Consider the following 14,907-nt stretch of genomic DNA (forward strand, 5'->3'; position numbering starts at 1 on the left):
CAAGAAAGGAAGGAAGGAAGAAGGAGTTCAAAATATTTGAGGTCTTTAAGGCAATAAATTAGAAACATATAGTGCAATTAAAACAATCTTAAAAAGACACTAAATTAGAACTGGGAGATGGCTCAGTCAGGAATGAGCCTGCCACACAAGCAGGAAAGCCTAAGTTCAGATTCTTAGCCCCCAGCTGAAAACTTAGACATGGCAGCACAGATCTGAAACTCCAGGACTGGGGTGGAGCAGAGATAAGAAAGCTGAGAGTGTTCACTAGCTAGCTAGCCAGTCTACAGTGAGCTCCAGTGACAAGAGAGCCCATCTCAAAGAGCCTGGCACTCCACACACCCACAACTCCATTTACCCAATGGACATATGCATCACACACACACACACACACACACACACACACACACACACACGAGGGGTAGAATAAAGAGCTCACAGCAGCCAGGAAGCCCTACTTCTTCTCCAGGAAGCAGTAATGATGATGACGTGGGATAGTCGTCCACCATATCTCTACCTATGACGGGAGCAGCAGCCACAGCTCAGTAAAGAAGCCTGCATGTAGAGCAAAGGAGAAACGGTACTGCCATTAGTTAGAGCTCAGAGAGGGAAAGGAACAGGGTCCCTGAAAGTCAGGACACAGTGAAGAGAGCTCCAGCAACTGTGAGTCACCAACGGATATGGGGAACGGTTGATATGCTACATATTCTGAATCCATGCACTGCACAGAAGAAACATATTAAAAGCCACGTGTGTAATTCTTCTAGGAGTCATGTGGAAAAGTAGAAACAGATGTAACTCACTTAACTTAGTATGTCCAAACTATCAATGCTTCAACACTTAATCGGTATCTAAGATTACTAAGCTATTTCCATTTTTAAAGCATGATTTGTGAAATCTTGTGTGCACTTTCTACTCCACAGTGTATCTCAGTTCAGAAAAACACATTTCAGGTGCTCAGTGGCCCCATGCCGGGACATCCAACAATACTGTCTTCCACTATGCCTAACAGTCTGGGTATGGTGGGAAATGCGGTTGTCCTGAGTGCGTGTGCATGTGCGTGTGCGTGCGTGCGTGCGTGCGTGTGTGTGTGTGTGTGGTGAAGGTAGGGAAGGGGGAGGAAAGGGGAAGAGAGAGATGTCACAACAACGGCAGAAGGTATAAGCGACATTCAGGTCCATCTGCGGACATCACTCTCAAATCTGTAGACACTGCTGTAGGTTTTCATTGTGGAACCAAATTAAAAATGGTTTTGTTCGAGGGTGTCAAAGGATAGCACATATTAAAATCCACAGCGCTCGTGCCTTCAGAATTGGCCTCTGCTGAGACCACAGCTAATTTCCCCTCCCCCAGCACAATTCTGAGTTCATATGAATAATGCAGCCCAGAACTGCTGAGTCGCTGCTTCTCCCAGAAGCCGCTCGTGGCAACTGAGCTGTCTCCCCGCGCCTCGGTGGACATCCAGCAAAGGCTGAGCCTGCAAGTTGCCAAGAAAAACAAAAGTCATCTTTCCTAGCCGTGAGATCATTTTCACATTTTTGCTAGTAGATTAACCAACAAGGGGAAGAATTTTGTCATGAAAGTTTCCGCCAGCAGATTCGTTTCCGGTCCTTTGCCTCCACCCGCATAAAACCAGAGAGAAATATGTCCTCCTAGTTCTATGAAAATGTGCTCTGGAGAGAGGAAGACGAGTTGCCTAGGATAAAAGAAAGTAATCTTATTTGGAAAATAAGACCCTGCCTTGCAAAGAGACAGCTGATAAATTAAAACAAACTAGGAAACAAGCGAAAGAAGCTACAGACGTTGATGCCACCCAAAGGCAACGTCCCATTGAAAGCAAACAAATCATCCCGTCTTCAATACGATTTTTCCTGTGTTAAAAATAAATTACTAATAATTTTTTTAAAAAAAAGTGAACTTTTTAATAAGACCATACACGGCGAGGATAGATAAATAAACCTATTTTTTTTTCCATTTTGCTTTCCAACCCAATCCCAAGCTATAGCAATTAACAGCTGCCCAGTGATCAATACTCAGAATTGATTTGCTTGGACACTTGTGAAAGCAGATTTTGACAGCAGGAGATTAGTGGCCAGCAATGTGCTGGTGAGGGATCAGAAAGGGAACTCAGAGGAGAGAGCAAATCGAAGGTCTCACCATGTGTGAACTCTGCTCGGTTTGCAGACTGTCCTGGCAGCTGTAGATGGCCGGAGACAGAGTATTCAGAGTAGCCTGACTTGGCAAGCCTGCACAAAACATATTCCCCGTGGGCTTGCAAACCCTCAGCATCTCAGAACTGTGATCCTCTAGGTGGGTCCGATCACAAAAGACATACTCTGTTTCTTCATATGCTTCTGCTCATTGGTGCAATTTATCTCAGAGGCCCCAGGCTAATTTCCTCTGAAAATTGGTTCTGTATTAGTAAATTGGTTGGTATTAGTAAATGGAGGTTAAATTCTTACGATAACATTGACTTCCTCATGAAATGGTTCGTTCCGATTTATTTTTACCCCTATGGCCCTAAAGTCACAACACTTCTAACCATAACTCCCCAATAGCGATCTTTCAGAAATGGACTTAGAAACAGGGCGCTGGTGGCGCATGCCTTTAATCCCAGCACTTGGGAGGTAGAGGCAGGTGGATCTCTGTGAGTTCGAGGTCAGCCTCACCTACAGAGTGAGTTCCAGCAGAGAAACCCTGTCTTGAAAATACCAAAAAAAAAAAAAAAAAAAAAAAAAAAAGCGGGGGAAGAGATGGACTTACAAAGAAGAAAAGGAGGAAACCGAACTATTTATTTTCTACTTGGAAAGTGGGGAGAAAGGGCTGGAGGGCTGGTTCTCATAGTGACGTGGTGTGACGTGACTTACAAATGCCACAGGGCTGCCCATTCCATGTGTCAATCAATATCAGAGGCTAAACCTTCTGGTGCCACATATTGGGGAGCATAAAAAGTGGCTACCAAGCAGCTCAGGCAGTTTTCTTTCGCAGAAGACCTTCCAGAGGACATCCCCTTCCACATCACTGAAAAGACCCATGTCAAATCTGCAAATTCAATCATCCTCACCGCTCCTGCCCTTGGGTACACATCCACTGCAGATGCTCCATCAGACCCCTCTATGACCCATACACACCTCACAGTGAAGATAAAGGGTGAGATCAAAGGAATGTGTATCTGGTTCCAATCCGTGTCATCTCTGGGCCAATCAGGGGGAAAAAGAAATCAACCTACAGTGTGTAACTCCTACGCCTTTAACTTGAGCGATAGTCATTGGTTATGCTAAATAGTATCCTGCAACTGGGAGACAGATTTTTTTTTAACACAAATAATAACTTTTCTGTCCGTGTTTTCCATCCTCTAACTATTACTGAGATCATGGGGAAGCTAATTAAAGCAACTACAGCACAACCTTCTTGTTATTTATAACTGTGATTCCCCTGGCTTCGTATTCAGGTTTGCAGCACGCCCAGCATCAGCATCAAGCGGTTACTTGTGTCCAGTTTGAATCCTCTTATCTGACTCCCTATCCTCCTGGCCCAGTACCTGACTACACACTATTCATTCTCAGTCCCAGCCCCTGCCATGTGGACCAGATGCTTCTCTATGCTGTTTGTCTAGAAGAGGGTGATGGGATTGTTGGTGACCGGAACACATCAGCATCAACTGCTGGGATTTTCCATCCCTGTGTTCCACCTGCCTCCTTGCAGAATTGTCAGTCACTAGAGCTTAAGGCAGACTTTCTGCTGCAGCCTCATCCTTTGAGTCATGTTTGGATGGATAAAGTTAAATGCCAGACAGCACTAACAGCTAAACAGATAGCCTCCCCTAGCTTCTCCCCCATGCTTGTCAGCAGAACATTCCTCTGTCTGGTCTTTGCCCTCCTCTGCTCCTCCTCTAAGCCAGCTCCTCTGGTTAGTCTGCCAGAATCTTAACACAGCTAGCAGGCCATCCCCACAACTCTCTCTATAAAAACAGCAGCTTTGAAGTAATATCATTTGGGGGCATTGTCAATAAGTTGGACATATTCTTTAAGATTTATTTTGCTTTTGTTTGTATATACGTATGTGGGTATCCATGAGTGTGCTGATGTCTGTGGAGACAGAAGAGCGTGCCTGATCTCCCAAAGCTAGAAAGCCACATGCTTGGAACCGAACCTTGTTCTCCGGGGGAGAGCAGCAAGCCCTCTCAACCACTGAGCCATCTCCTCAGACCCTGGATGCTGACCATCTCCTCCCCTCCCCCGTCTCTACCAGTGGTGTTCTGCTCTTCCTTTTAAAGCGGCTCTCCAGCACATCAAACACATGCATATTCATAAGTTGCTGTCTATATTAGATTACCCATGCCTCTGCCTTCTCCCATTAACATAGTTAATCAGCAGCATTAAGACACAGAACTGAGCTGGGAACCGAATTCCGGAGCAAAGCAAGAGTGTGCGGAGCTAGCAGATATTCTTAGAATTTTGCTGAAGGTGCAAAGGGAACCAAAAAGCTTGAAATATTCCAAGATAGTTGAAATAGTTTAGGAGGAATTTTATTTGCCCAAAGGCCCTCTCTAAAGGATTACATTTTAAACTGTTATATCACATATATATATTTATTGCCATTTCTGTTCGCTCAGTCATCCAAATACTAAGAAGCTAGGGCACTGGACCATGGGACGCAAGGACTGAATTCCAAGAAGATTAGGGAACCAAGAGAGTGCAGAGTGGGTTTAATGACTCGTGGGTGAAGCATTAGTCATTGGTCATAAACCAACGCGGAACCAGAGACACGGGAATGAATTCAGAATGCAGAGCAACAGGCTTCTCTGTGCAGGTTCCACCCGACAGCTCAGCCAGCTGACTCAACACTTCCACCGAGTTCTCAGAGCAAAAGCCCTAGTGGGTTTCTCTACTTTACTTTCAATTTCACCTTTTTACAATCAAGGTCTCGCTTAACACACTAAATGCAAAAATAGTGATGTATGAGAAAACAGGACTCTCTAGAGAGAGAATGGCAACATAAAACGCTCAAATACATGCATATGCAAAAGGCTGAAGTAAGAAGTTTGCCTTAAATGAATATATTGAAATATATAACATTAACAAAAGGGAATGTCCGGTGGTTTCACGGTTGATTAAGAACTAGGAATTCTGGCTTTACTTAAGTCTGACTATAATTCAAAATGTAAGGATCTAAGTGGATCTCCTGTAGGCTCTGTCTCTCAACTCTGAACTCATGGAGAAGAATGTGCATCATTCCAGGACCCTTTGTAAGTCTCGCCGAAGGCTCTCTGACCGGTCAGCATAAAGGACATTTCACACATCTGGTTCGTTTCTCCACCCCATTTCTCTCTATGAATGCTCACATATGTAATATTGGTTTAGCAACTGGAGCAATGCTTACCCTCTACTCAACCTTTTCTGTGTTCTTCAGAGGCATCAACCATGTAGGCCTGGTTAGGTTTAGGCATGGCAAACCGACATATGTGGGGATCTAACTGAGTAAGGCATCTCAAAACTAAAAAAGGCAGAATGATGTTGGAGTAACCAGAAGAGTACTTCTTGGTGTCTCGGAAATTCTTATCTCAATAGTCACATTTAATTAAACAACAAGTAAAATAGATAGATTTCGAGATCATACAGACTTGGATACAAATTCAGACTATGCCAAATATAAGTGAAGTTCCTTCACTTAGGAAATGCGCACCACCGGTCTACTGTGTTCCAGGTGGGAGTCCTGGGATAACAGTGAACAGCAGTAAAGAGCATGTTTTAAAATGAAAGGACTCCATAAGGGGGAGGTGGGGGAGGGGAAGGGAGGAATAGCTGATACGAATAATACCAGGGTTGTTTGAAAAAGCCATAACGAATGTTATTATTTTATGTTTACTTAAAATTACATGTGTACCAGGACATGATGGCGCACACCTTTAATCCCAGCACTCGGGAGGCGAGGCAGGTGCATCTCCATGAGTTCAAGGCCAGCATGGTCTACAAGAGCTAATTCCAGGACAGGCTCCAAAGTTACAGAGAAACCCTGTCTCAGAAAAAGAAATTACATATCTGTGTGCATATATATTATATTATATTATATTATATTGTATTGTATTGTATTGTATTATATTATATTATATATGCATATATATTAAATGAAGTTACGCCACTTGGAGTGACAATGCTCCCCACAAAACCCACCTAGCAAACCCCCAGTGTCAGGCATGGAAAACCCCCTGTCAAGCTGCTGGCCAGAGAAGTGCCTCAAAACAATACAGGTTATTATCACTGCCCTTGGTGGCCTCATAGAAACCCTGCTGCAAAAGATACCACACACTTCGGACACAAAACTTGGAAGAATCAAGCTGGAACTGACCTGGGAGTTCAGTCCTCTCTGAGGACACTAAGATCTCCTTGTACCGGAAGGAACTCTCTGAACTGCCCAGGGAAGAAAGCAATCAATTGTTCTGCCCAGCCATGATGCCCGCAAACCACAACAGTGACCAGAATGGCAAGAGTGCCGCTTACTTCATGGGATAACCAGCATCCATCTAATTGAACGTAAGACGTTCTGGGGGAGAATTGATAACTGACAGCATGAACCTGTTCCCTGTGGCTGCTAAGGCCAAGAATCCTAAAGGAAAACCTACGGCTGCCATTTCCCTAAACCAGTATAATTTCTAACTACACTCTAAATAATTATCTTTATACCCACAGATAAAGTAGCGCTCATTCCTCATCAAAGAAGGGGATGGGGGCCATTACAGAAATCCAGGACTGATAAAAATGCAACCCCAGTTGATAGATACATCCACAACACAACCACCAGACTGCTGACATGGGGGATCACTGAAGAAGACGGGGCTGAAAGACGGAAGACCAGACATCTGCCGCAAAATGGTGTCTTCTGTATGCTACACGGACGCTGTACCAGGAAATGTCAACAATATAGTCTCCTAAACAAGACCTGAAAAACAAATGACAACATGAAGTGAAGTGCCGTGTCACAGGGAGGGGGATGGGGAGCTCACAAATCAAGTGCCCATCTGATGGGGGGTGGGGAGTTCACCACTAGTTGAGGCAATACAGACAATTGCTGGTTGCAGAGAGAGGTAGAATTAATTGGTTTTCTCCAGGGATAAGTCTCCTGACAGTTTTCCAACCCCAGGCAGTCAGCCCTAAATAAATATACTTATGAGCAGCACTAAATGAACTCGGTAGATGGTGTTGATAAATTTATAAGCATGTACATAGGTGTAGCAATAATAATTAAAGAATAAGAGGCCATCAATATTAGAAAGAGTCAGACCCAAGGGAGGTGGAAGGAGAAAGAGATAATTATGCAAATATAATATTCATTTATGAAATTCTCAAAAACCAAAATTTTAAAAGCCTGACCAAAAGCAAAAACAAAACAAAGAAATAAGTCTGTTATTCATAAATTTTTAAAAAAATTAAAGAACTGTGACCCTGGAAGAAATTGTAAGGACATTATAAGAAATGATTTTAACCATCTTATTTCCCAAATTAAGCAAAAGAAATCACAGAAAATTAATGCAGTTATTTTATAATGTCAGTGATTGGAAGGCGGAAACAAGGTATCCCCAGGGTAAGCTGACTGGGTAGACTAATAGGTATACGAGAGCTCTGTGTTCGATGAATGAAGAGGAGAGCAATCAAGGAAGACCCTTGTTGTCAACTTCAGGCCTTCACACATGCATTAACATTCATGAATGTGTACCAGAACACACAGGCACATATGTACACGTGCAAACACGTAGACATATTCATGCCCATCACTCACATATACATGCAAATACATTTAGTTCTTTGGAAATTATCATGGTACCCTTCCAAACAGTCATAGATACTCTGCTCATGAAGTCCACTCCAGTAAGACCAACAGAGGGTTAAGTTTGGGTGTTGGTACGTAAATTCTATTTGGCCACATTCAATATAAAGCATATCAATTTCTATACAAAGAATGTGAAGGTATCAACCATGGCTATCAGTGGGCAGTCTCCTATGCCTCCAGTAGTCCTGCCTCAGAGCAGCCTGGCCAGTCCTTTCAGAATGGGGCAGTTGGTATGTCACAGAACATCTCATTTATCATTTCTTCCTGAAACTCCATATATTATACTTAAGAAAACTGCTCTTGTATTAGCCACATCTCCCCCCATGCCTTAGTTCCTTTCCTGTGGTAAGATCATGACCAAGACAACTTAGAAAAGAAACTGTTTAATTTGAAATTACAGTTGCAGAGAATTAGAACCCATAATGATAGAGTGTAGATGAATGCTATAAAGTAGTCCCACACTAGATCAGAATTGAATATAAGAAAGGGTTTTTTTTTATTTATGCAACAGAGCAAGGACATTTCTGCAGGAACAGCTGAGAGCTTCCATCTTGATCTACAAGTAGGAAGCAGAAATACTGGAATTGGTATGAGTCTTTTGAAACCGCAAAGCCCCTCTAGACAGGCTAGGATAACTAACAATGACGTATTCTTTACCACAAGGTAATTTATCCTTCTGATGTTGGCCCAACATAAGCAATGAAAATGTGAAGTTTAGAATCAGTTAGCCCTGTGTTCAAATTCTAGCTCAGCTCTTTTGGAAAGAGCCAAAAGGCAGTCCTAGGCAGGCTGCAGCTTAGCATTTTAAGAAGCATTCCTGGAAGAAGAAGATTACAGATACACAATAGGACAGATTCAGACATAAAAGACCTCTAAACAAGTCACTGTGTATTTTTTTTTTTAAAAAAAATGTATGTAGGCTTGGGAGAGAGAAGAAAAAGAGTAAAAAGACAGTAAATGTAATATAAAAGAGTACAGACAGTCATAGATTAAAGGAGTAAAGATAAGAAAATAAATATTAAACTTGTAAAAAAAGCAATAGAGTAAGAAAAATAAGCCACATAAAGATGGAATATACACAGAGAGTCTGAATTATGTATATTATTGTGTCTTGTTTGAATTTTTTGACTGTGAAGGACCTAAGTACAGAAAGACATTTCATTGTATGGGCTGCTAAACTAAACCATCCTGTATATTTTAAAGGTATCTTGATTCCAAAATTTGGGTCTAAGGATTTGTTGCTTTGGAAAAGAGGACCTGTCCAAATCAGGAGCAGAAGGAGAGAGAGCACGAGCAAGGAACTCAGGACTGCGAGGGGTGCACCCACACATTGAGACAATGGGGATGTTCTATCGGGAACTCACCAAGGCCAGCTGGCCTGGGTCTGAAAAAGCCTGGGATAAAACCCGACTCACTGAACATAGCGGACAATGAGGACTACTGAGAACCCAAGAACAATGGCAATGGGTTTTTGATCCTACTGCACGTACTGGCTTTGTGGGAACCTAGGCTCACCTTACTAGACCTGGATGGAGGTGGGTGGTCTTTGGACTTCCCACAGGGCAGGGAACCCTGATTCCTTTTTGGGCTGACAAGGGAGAGGAGCTTGGTTGGAGGAGGGGGAGGGAAATGAGAGGCAGTGGCAGGGAAGAGACAGAAACCTTTAATAAATAAACAAATAAACGAATAAATAAAAGAAAAGAGGCAAGCCATTAAAACAAATAAATGAAATTAAAAAAAAAGAAATAACTGAATGGCCAATAGAAAGTAGTGCACAGACTTTTGGGGTGCTGAAAATACTCTGTAATGTGTTTATTATGTCAGTTGTAACTAATGTAATACCTTGGGTCAGAATCACCCTTGTGGGGAGACTGCATGGAAGTAACGGGCTGTAAAGGGAAGAGCTTCGTGATTTCTTCTTAATTTGCTTGTGGGAAGCTGTTAGGACTGATGTGGAAAAAAATAAAACCTTTAAAAAAGAAAAAAAAAGAATGGAAAAGAGGGTCTGCTTTTGTTTGCACAGAAGATGAGAATTTGTGGATTCCTTTCAGACTTATGGGGTTTGATGGGCCCAGACCCCCCCCAAAAGGCCACCATGAGCACCCCCCAAAATTACTTTGCCCAACAAATTGCAGGAAGCATTTTGGAGAGAACTACATCCAAATTTCCAAGTATTGTTTATAAATGTTTGTTTACTTTAAAGAGGAATATGCTATAGAGATTTGCATTGGTATAAATCTTGGTTAATTAATACAAATTTAAGGTCAGCTTTGTTTTATATATTTTTCTGCTCTTGATTAAAGTATTGTGTTTACATAGCTCATTTAACAATGTAATGTATAATCAAGAAATAAGGGTTAATAGATAATCATCTATAATAAACTTGTAGTCACATTAGTTAGGTTTTCTAGATATATAGAGATATATTTCAGTTAGATATTCTTCAAATCTTTTGGAGACCTTCAGGATATGGCACTTAAATGTTTTAATAACTGAGGACTTTTCATGACAGTGAGACACATCTGCTCCTGGCAGCACCAAGCTACTTCAAGAGGATGATGAGCACCGAAGAAGCTCCTTATGGTGTTGGTTAGCCATTTGGATAAGAAACTGCTCTTGTCTAGACTGCTTGATGTTTTATGCTGTATGAACTGATCATGCAGGGCCCACAGAGAAATGACTGTTAAACTTGTCTAAAGGTGAGATGGTCCTTTGGGGTTCCTGCTACATGGAAGAGTCTGCCAGACATTCTGTAGGACACAGAAGAAAGTAACTGATGGGCTTAGCCATTACAAGGAAAAACAGATCTTCAAATGTCCTGCTTCGTGGAAAAGTCTACTGGATACTATGGGCCTGTAGGCTGAAGAGGGATGATGCTCCAATGATACAGAAGAACTTTTTGGGTAACTCTCCAGTGAGATATCTCTGTCAATTCTAGAGTTTTGGAAGTTACTTACAATGTACTTCCTATTTACTTAGGTAATATTATATCCTTCTGGAGTCTTTGATGGAACTGAAGAATAGATAGCTATAATTTGTCTTAGTTATGATAAAAGATAGATACAAATATTGTAACTGTAATTCTTGCTTGCTACCTGTCTTATTATATGCAATTATACTATGTTAAAGTTAAAACCCTTTTTTTATTTAAATAGAAAAGGTCTGTATTTGTGTTACTTTAATGAAGAAACTACTTTGAGCCTATAGCAGGGCAGAACAGAGCTAGGTGGGGAAAGCTAAACTGAATGCTGGGAGAAAGAAGGCAGAGTCAGGAGTAGCCATGTAGCCCCTCAGGAGACAGATGCCAGACAGAATCTTGCCAGTAAGCCACAGCCACATGGCGATACACAGAATAATAGAAATGGGTTAACCAAAGATATAAGAGCTAGCTGGCAATACTTAAACTAATAGGCCAAGCAGTGAGTTAATTAATACAGTTTCTATGTGCTTATTTCAGGGATGAGCAGCTAGGGACAAGCAAGCGGTCTCTTACAACATTCCAAAATGTTCTTCTACCACAGTCTGCTAGATGAAGCAAAATCTCACTTCCTTTCACCTTCTATGCCAAATTGTTTCCAATGAGAAAGAAATGATTTCAGTTAGATGTTATTTTAAGACCAGGTGTGGACGAACCATGTGCACTTGTGCATCATGTTTGAGCCTCACCATATGAGTCTAGATTCTAACTTCTGAAAATGTAGTTCAAATGCATTTTAATGTAAATACAACTCAAGGTAAACCACTGATCCAGACAGAATTGTCCCTGATAACCAACCTGGGAAAATGGAACAATTGCTCTCACTTTGCCTACCTCTTTCCTTTCCCCATCCACTCACTGGCCCCTGGAAGGATGCAAGGGAAGTTCTGGGGATCCTATATGGGCAAGGAAGAGAGTCAACTACTCAGCCTCTGTCTGAGTTATACTTTTTCCCTAGAAGTAAATTATATGGGGAGTTAAATTATAATAATAATATTTCATAAAATTATACTCCACACATAATTAATATATGCTTTGCATGTTTAATTACATTAGGCTAAGGCAGCCTATGAAAATTTATCTCCCAGTTGTAGGTGGCCCTGCAAAGTCAGACGCCCTCAAAGTGTATGGACAAAGGCTTCTCTACAACTGGTGGGTTCTTGGACTTCGGCCAACATTAACTCTGAGTTTCTGGGTTCTGTGCTGCTGCTGCTGCTGCTGCTACTGCTGGTCAACTATGGTTCTGAATGACAAATTTTTCCTTTAGATATGTTAATATAGTTAATCAGTTAGTCCAGGTTTGCTGACTCCACTCTAAACCAATCTCAAAGGGGACCTTCATGTTTTTGTCCCAGCCTGGTAGGTGCAGAGGGCACTTTTATTCACCCGGTTTCCAAATTCAGGAGCTCACTGTCCTGCCACCCCACTGTGGAGACTTTCTGATGTTCAAATGCTTGTCCTTGCCACAAGCCACTCCTGGTGCCAGACTTGACGAGGACAAGACCTCATGCATTATGCACTAACCTGCTTTTCAGTGAAGTGAACTTGCAAGCGCTTAAAACTCGGTTACTTAAGATATCATGAAGGCCTTTATGTCCTTTACTGATTAAATTTTAAAATCACTTGGATGCAGGAGACAGAAATTATCCTGCAACTTGTAGGCCGCTTCCTATTGACAGGACCTGAACTAATCATTTTACAAACATCTTTTAAATCCTCTAAATTCTCTATAATGAAAGCAACATTATTCTTTGCATGTATGTGAGGAAACAGGTCCTCGGGAAAGTGCCTGACCCAACATCCCTAAGATCACAGAACTCAAAACGTGTTCTGCCAGATATTGTAACTTATAAACCACCTCCCTAAATCCTGAGCATGGACGATGAACTGCATTGGCTGCCCTGGGATTTTCCATGTTCACCTTTCTGCTCAACTCATTCAGAAACCAAAACTTAAGTGCATCGTATTTGGTAGGAGTCTATGTCGTCCCTAAGTGTGAGTTTGGATCCACTCTCTGGCAGAATCCCAGCCATGTGTCACCTATGTTTTAGTCAAAGACAGATGACATAGATGATTGTGGTCCCTTGTAGGGAGAGCTCAGCCCCTTAGAGGGCGTGTTCGCCTCGGGCTAATGTTTACATATAAATCTGGCCAGTGTGAGTCCCACCGCTCTCTTTTTTTGTATCTCCTGCTCATCGCTGGATCCCTAGTGTTATAAGCTATCCTTTCATTAAAATATGCTGTTTTATATTAAGCTAGCCTGGTTATTACGCCGTTTACAGTCCCTAAGATCACCTGTGTCATCTAGAGATGTCATAGCCTTTGTAGTTTGTATAAGCACATCCCATGGTGTTAGCTCAGTGACATTACCTAAGGATGCATTCCCCCAAAATCTCGCCCCCTCCACCAAGAAGCAGTCTGTGGTTCATCCCTCAGGTATCCATACCTTTGGCACTGGCAGTTGCTTGGTTTGCCCCAGCACCATCACAGGTGAACGACTGTCCAGTTTACCCGGCTGTGATCTAGCTTCCCTCTATGCCACCAGCCACAAGTCAAAATGAGGCAACTAATCTCCAACGTCTGCAGTCTGCATGGTCGGGTGGGTTCTCATGTGTCCCATCTTCGGCCTTATTTGCCTTCAAAATACTCACTTGCCCTTCCTCCAAGGCAAAGACAACTTTGCCCTGGTGGGTGAGAATTGACATCTGTTTTTTTCTGAGCACTGTCCTCCTAACTGGGCTGATCAGAAAATTTGGTAATCATTTACCTCACGGAGCCTATGGGAATCGCCAAATCTCAGAAGCTTCAGGGCCAGTTTGAGTGCTTACCTAGGTCTAGGAAGCCCAGTGCAGATCATGTGTGTTGGTGTGGGGCCAAGCCTAAGTTTTTCTCTGTCAGAGTGTGATCTGAGCAAGTCATCTGGGCAGCCCTGTTCTCTTAAACAAAAAAGGCTGTCTGATGCATCTTAGTATGAAAAGAAAAGTTAGGCGAAAAAATACTGATTATTAATAATCTCCATTCAATATTAACATGCCTCAGTAGGAGAGACTTAAAAGTCAGACTAGGATGTGGCCTGACTACAGATTTGTTTTCTCTGATTAATTAATTTGTCTCACCAAATTCATCCTTGAATTCATTAATTCTAAATTCATACCAAATACAGCCATAACTATCCCTTATAAAAGCAAACATAAACATTCTGCTTAAGAAAGAAGCCGAGACTCTTTAGGAAAGCATTTCTGTCCTCCAGCTATTAATTTGTCTTTCTTTGGGAAGGGGCGGTTCACATATCTTGCTATCAACCCTTCTTTAATATGGAGCTCATGAATTCCAGCTGTTGGCCACATAATTTCTCCCCACATTTGATTTCTAGGCTTCTCCCTGGTCCCTAAATCCTTCCCATATGTCAGTCAGGAGACCTGGGCCTCCTTGGGCGCAGACGCCCAGTGCTGCCCTGTGTCCAAGGGCTAAAGTGATGCAAGAACCGCTTGACCGTCCGTCCCACAGCACCCAGATGAGGAGATGCTGTCTGCCTTTCTGCCAGGCCTTCTGCCCTGCAGGCTGCAGCCACCACCTGCTCCTCATTTTTCTCAAGTATTCTTCAATTCGCCATGTTTAAAAGAAAACAGTCATTTTTTTTTTCCAGCTGAAACCACTTCTGGGCTGCCTGCATTTTGGCTTTTGTTTACGAAGGCTCTGCAGTATCCTTGCCAAGGGAAAGAAAAGGAAAAGCATCCAGCTGCGCATGCGCAGAAGCACGACCCGTGATGCACAGGGGAAAGCTGGGGTTCCCAAGAGACAGAGCAGCGGCTTAAAATACTCAAACGCATGCATCGTAATTTTGAAACAAGGAATATTTGTCTAAACTGAAATGCGCCAAATGCAGCTTCTAATGAAAGGGGCGTCTACTGGTTTCGTGGAGGACCTGATGTCAGAAACACAAGGACTGGTAAATTTTGCAGCCAGATTGTGTTCCCAGCACACTTCACGGGCATTGTTGGGCTGTGTCTTCCATCTCCCCAGAGCAAGAGAACCCGTGTTAAGAAAGATATTTCATCCTTCAGAATTCTCCCTACCTTCTCAGGCCTGGCATAAAGTCTGTTAAA

This window comes from Microtus oregoni, unplaced genomic scaffold, assembly GCF_018167655.1.
Source record: "Microtus oregoni isolate MIOR12 unplaced genomic scaffold, Mior012 000001F_ref0000356, whole genome shotgun sequence".
Classification (NCBI taxonomy): domain Eukaryota; kingdom Metazoa; phylum Chordata; class Mammalia; order Rodentia; family Cricetidae; genus Microtus; species Microtus oregoni.